The sequence below is a fragment of the Sturnira hondurensis genome, unplaced genomic scaffold (genome assembly GCF_014824575.4).
Source record: "Sturnira hondurensis isolate 20B ecotype Veracruz unplaced genomic scaffold, ASM1482457v3 Scaffold0004207, whole genome shotgun sequence".
NCBI lineage: Eukaryota > Metazoa > Chordata > Mammalia > Chiroptera > Phyllostomidae > Sturnira > Sturnira hondurensis.
The window spans coordinates 19,129-24,898 of NW_028076838.1; the positions used below are offsets into that span (position 1 = coordinate 19,129).

The following is a 5,770-nucleotide window of genomic DNA, read 5'->3' on the forward strand; positions in this document are numbered from 1 at the left end:
ACCTTTAACAGGAATCTAACAACAAAACAAACAAGCAAGCAAAATATGACCAATGACACTGAAATACAGAACAGGCTGAAAGGGTCCAGAGGGGAGAGGGGAGAGAATCACAGGGGAAAGGGGGAGGGACTCACATGAATAAGTATAAAGGACACATGGACAGTAATTAAGGTGGGGGGCAGAAATGTCAGGGAGGTGGGGAGCACTGGGGTGGGCATGGCAGGGAATATAAAACAGAAAGCTGTAGATGAATAAGGATTAAATAAAAAATAAAGCAAAACAACTGAGCACCTCAACAAACAGGCGAGAACCATTGTGAGCTCCTTTCACAGTTGTAGGAGGCAAGGTGCAAGGGAGAACAGCCAGCTCCATCTCATCTGTCTTACCATCCATGCTTCTGCTGATCATCAGTCGACGCATGTTTCCCTCGTTTCTGCAGGGAACCCTTCAGAAAAGAATGACTCTGAGAAACAGCTCCTCAGTGACTGAAGTTACTTTTGTGGGATTCTCAGAACAGTCAGAGCTCTGTGTCCTCCTGCTCCTCCTGTTCTTAGGGATCTATGTGTTTACCGTGGTGGGCAACTTGGGCTTGATCACCCTGATTGGTCTGAATTCTAGTTTCCACACTCCAATGTACTTTTTCCTTTTCAACTTGTCTTTTATAGATCTGTGTTACTCTTCTGTCTTACCCCCAAAATGCTGAATGATTTTGTGTCTGAAAATGTCATCTCTTTTGTTGGGTGCATGACTCATCTATTTTTCTTCTGGTTTTTTTTTTTTTTTGTCAATTCTGAGTGCTACGTGCTGGTAGCAATGGCCTATGACTGCTATGTGGCTATCTGCAAGCCTCTGCTGTACACAGTCACCATGTCCCCCCCAGGTTTGTGCTCTGCTGATGTTCAGTTCCTACATGGCAGGGTTCCTGGGGGCTATGGCCCACCACTGGAAGCATGCTGAGACTGAGCTTCTGAGACTCCAGTGTCATCGACCATGACCTGTGCGAAGTGCTCCCCCTCCTGCAGCTCTCCTGCAGTAGCACCTGGGCCAACCGGCTGGTGTTTTTCCTTGTTGTTGGAGCGGTCATCACAACCTCTAGCAGCAGCATCTTCATCTCTTATGCTTTGACTCTCCACAGTATCCTCCGCATCCCTTCCTCTGATGGAAGCGCCAAAGCCTTTAGCATATGCAGCTCCCATGTCCTTGCTGTGGCTCTGTTTTCTCAGTCAGGGGCATTTACCTATTTAACAACCTCTCTCCCTGGGCCTGTGTACCAGAGCAAGTATGTTTCCGTCTTCTACACCAATTTGATTCCCATGCTCATCCCTTTGATCTACAGTTTGAGGAATAAGGACGTTAAACTTGCCCTGGGTAAAACCCTGAAAAGAGTGCTTTTCTGAGGGTTCTGTTTGTACCAGTTAATGACTGGGAAGCATCATCATATCTTCTTATCTACAGATGGGGGAATTTTCATTTTTCTCTCTAGTAGGGTCTTCTCTCCACTTTAAAAATTGGAAATCTCTTGTTTATACTCTTCTTGAGCATATATGTATAATAGTATATATTTTGTACTATATAAATGGGTCATTGCATGCAATTTAGCATTGATTAAGTAGCTATTATTTACTTGACTCCAATATGGGCCCAAGACATGAGTAAGACGAGGCCCCATGCCTTCCATCCTTTTCTTGGTAGGCTAAATGGGCTCGTCCAGCTGACATTTCTGGCTGGGAGCTGGGGAAAGTGGTGATATGAAGGTCCATGAGAGTGAATGTGGTTTTCTTCAGTTATGGGAGCAGCCTTGGGCCATAGGTAAGATCGTCTCCCAGTCCCCAGAGAGATTGGAAGGATCATAAATCATCTCCTTCATCCACGTAAATATACACAAAAGAGAAGGCTTCACCCAAGAGCCCCTTATGTGGTCTGGAATTTTTTTTTTAATTTTAGAGGTAGAGGATGGGGAGAGAAACAGAAAGACAGACAGACAGACAGAAACAGAGCGAAAGAGAGAGAAACACTGATGTGAGAGGGAAACATTGACCAGTGGCCTCCTGTACTTGCCCCCATTGGGTATCAGACCCATAACATAGGTACGTGCCCTGCAACCTTTTGGTGCACGGGATGATGCTTCAACCAACTGAGCCACCTGGCCAGGGTCCTGTTCTGAAATGTAAAGATAAATTGAAGCTAAAATATCTCATTTCCAATTTTAGAACTCTTTTGCCTTGGGATAGTAATCATGGGTAAGCAGCCTTGTAATTGAGTCAGGTTGGGGGCTCTGGATACTAAGGCTGAAAGCAAAAGAAGAACAAAAGCAAAGCTCCATGGACATTCATGAGTATGTCACCTGCTACCTGTGTTCTGCCTTGAAGGTACGCTATAGAACATACGGGGAAATCCTTCTATTCTTTGCAGTAGATTTAGACTTCACTGTCTCTAAGCGCACGTGTTACAGTTAGCAGAATTGGGGAGAAAGGGGAATCATATTGCACTCCCCACTGGCAAGGGAGACTTGTAAGGGACCCAGATTGTGAGTGCCAAAGATTACTCCAAACTGCTCTGCTGAAGGTGCTGGCCTTCTGTATGGAATAGCTCCGATTTTGAGGGATGTGTCCCCATAAACTCTCCTTTGCATAGGCAGGAAGGTGGACCTGAGACCAGACCAACCCATGTGGAGAGGAGCAGGGTGAAGACTTGTGTGGTCAGAAGAAGGGGACGCTACTCTGAGCAGAGGCTAGAACGTGGGTTGTCCTCGAGGAAACCCTCTCTCAAGAGTATTCATACTTTTTTTTGGATATGGGGAGAGTTGTATAAAGTACTGAGTTTATACATTTTGCTTTGCTTGTATTTCTCCAACTCTTCCTTAAAATCAGATAGTTTTCAAGTGTGTCTCGGTACCAGAAACAAGGCAGCAAGTGGAAGTAAGGGCTTCCTCACACTTACCGACTTACTGACACACACATGGAAGGAGCAACGTCATACTGACGAGAAGGGCAGTTCAAGGGTTCCAAGGCTACTGGAAGGATGGGGTTTCATCACCAAAAAGACCTACATGGGAAAAAGAAAGGGCTGCAACCCAGACCATGCAGACATGGCAAGCCACATGTACATTGTTGCCTGGGTGCCAAGATGAAGGGGTGCTTACATGGGAGAAAATGGGAGCTGAGGCAAGGTGACTTAGAACCATCGAGCTTTATTAGGAACAGTTCTTCCTGTTTGGTTCTTGGATGTAACGTTTTCACAATTAGGCAGAGTGCAAGAGCCTCCATTAAAGTCCCACAGCCTCCCACATACTCTCCCCACTGGTTAAGTTTTCTTAAAGTTCCAGTTAGTCTTCATCAATCTCCATGGTGTTCACGATGAACACAATGCTTACAATGCCCCAGATTTCTTCTCCATCTGGAATTAGACCTCCACCCACCTCACTGGTTTTCTTGTCTGACCTGGATGCCTCGCAGACCTGACACAGCACAAAGGGTCCAGCTCTGAAGTCTTGGTCTCCTTTTTGCTCACCTTGGCCGAGCACCGCACAGACACCCAAAAAGACAGTGCCACTGTTCACCGAGGGTCCCCGCTCCCTGCTTCGGAAGCATTTTCTCACCCCTCGCCTCCCCATGCCACAGATGGTCCACTGCCCAGGACTGTTCATTGCCCTCTCTCTGGCAGGTACCTCCAAACACTTCTCTCCTTTTCCAAGACAAACAACACCCCCCTCACCCCTTAAATCACTTTGCTTTTGTTTTTTCCCCAGTTTTGAGCTGAGAAAAACAGAGCTGCTACGAACTTGTTGTGCTGGAGACTCTTCGAGTGAACATAAATGGTGCCTGGCTCTGAGGGGGTCCTCCTGAGTGTGATGCTGAACTCCCTGGGGGGGGGCTCGCAAGACTCCACTGAGCTGACTTCCTGGAGATCAAACCGACACCACCACATGGCCCGCAGGCCCCCACCCACCCCACTATATATCATGTTGTTGGCCTGAACTACCTAAGGCCTGGCTAACCTAAGGCACTTACCAGGCAGGACATTCCATGGGCTTGGAGGTTTCCTCCTGGAGCCAAGCCAGTCAGACTTCCCTTTGTAATGTACAAGCACTGAGCATCCCAGACCTGCTGAGTCAACCCTTTAGGGCACAGGTTTCATTTCTCTGGGATAAGGGCCCCGGGGGTTGCACTGCTGGGATGTGCAAGCAAGCAAGCCACGGCATGCTTTTGTTCTTGTCCGCTTTCTTTCTTCTTTCTAATGCCAGGCTGTTTTCCAGAGTAGCTATGCCACTTTACATCACCCCCACCAACGTGTGAGTGACTGGTTTCTCCACATCCTCACCAGCACGTAGGACTGTCCTCACACAAATTTTAAGGGATTCTGATAAGTGGGTCAGACTATCTCTCTATGCTTCTAACTTTCCCATCTGCCTCTCTGCCATCTGTATATCCTCCTCAGTGAAACACCTGTTCATGTCTGTTGCCTGTCTGTAATAGGGTTGCTTGTTTTCACTGCTGCATTTTGCCTGTTCGGACACTGTCCCCTGACTGCATATGTGGTTTGCAAACATTTCCGTCCAGTGTGCACTATGTCATTTCATTTGTCACTGAGCCTAGGCTTTAAATTTTAGTAAATTATAATTTATTTATTTATTTTTAGATAGATCCCATTGGGGGGGGTCAAGTCTAAAGTCCTTTTGCCTGGCCCTAGAGCCCCAGTTTTTCTCACAGAATTTTCCCCAATGTTTTACATGTAGATGTATGTATTATCTCTACATGTTAATGTTAATGTTTTAACATTAACATTAATGTTTTCATGAGCTGTGAGGTGTAGGTGTTTACATCAAGGGCTTCTTGTTTTTTTGCCTGTGGATATCTGATGGCCCTACTCCCACGTAATGGAAAGGCCGTCTTTTCTCCTATGAATTGTTCTGCACACCCGCTAAAAATCAGCTGGGCTTCTTTGTTTGGGTGTCTACTCTGTTCCATCAATTGCCTTGTCTTTACCTTCTTGGCTACATAATAACTGTTAAAATAGGGGAGGTTTTATTCTGGTTTTGCATTGTTATTCTAACTCATTTGCCTTTCCTTATAAGTATTTTTTAAAAGAAAAGTGCATATTTCCATTTTTAAGAGAAGTTCTACAACTTGCTTTTTTCATTTAACAGCCCATCATCAATACCTTTTCATGTAAGTAAGTACCTATTGATCTATTTCATTTTACCAGTAAAAATAAAAATAAACCAAAACACAAACTTATACTATCACACTGTACTGATGTATTGGAATCAACCTGGTCCCTCTTAATGACTATTTTTCCAGTTTCCTATTATTATAATAAATAATGCTGAAATCAATAATCATATTGGGTGTGTGTTTGCTCAAATGTTCCCCATGTGTTGCCATTTGACTTTGCTTGTAGTATAGTCAAAGATCAATTTTGTTTTTAAATTTGGTCAAGTGTTTCTAAGCACTTTCAAGTTCTCAATTTTACAGCCCTGCCCCTCTAAGTCCCTGAAGGACTGAGGAAGTCCACTCTGGAGCAGGGGAGCAGCTCTGGGGACCCCGACCTGGGAGTCCAGGGGAGTTACAAGTCCTCTCCAGAGGCCAGAAATGGCCAGTGAAAGCCTGGGAGTCACGTGGGGGCAATTCTATCCCATTCCTGTCAGCAACCTAAAGACATTTTCAAACTGCCATTCTACGGCCAGGGTCACGCCCTACCGGCTGGGAGCTTCATGGCGAATGCCACATGCCACCCACCCCGGGGAGGGAGACCCAATTCTAGGTGGACT

General features: G+C 45.7%; 1 pseudogene; it reads left to right on the plus strand.

Annotated features, from left to right (window-relative positions):
* Positions 1–454: 454 nt before the first annotated feature.
* On the plus strand, positions 455–1,397 carry LOC118986245 (olfactory receptor 8B4-like; annotated as a pseudogene).
* Positions 1,398–5,770: the final 4,373 nt, after the last annotated feature.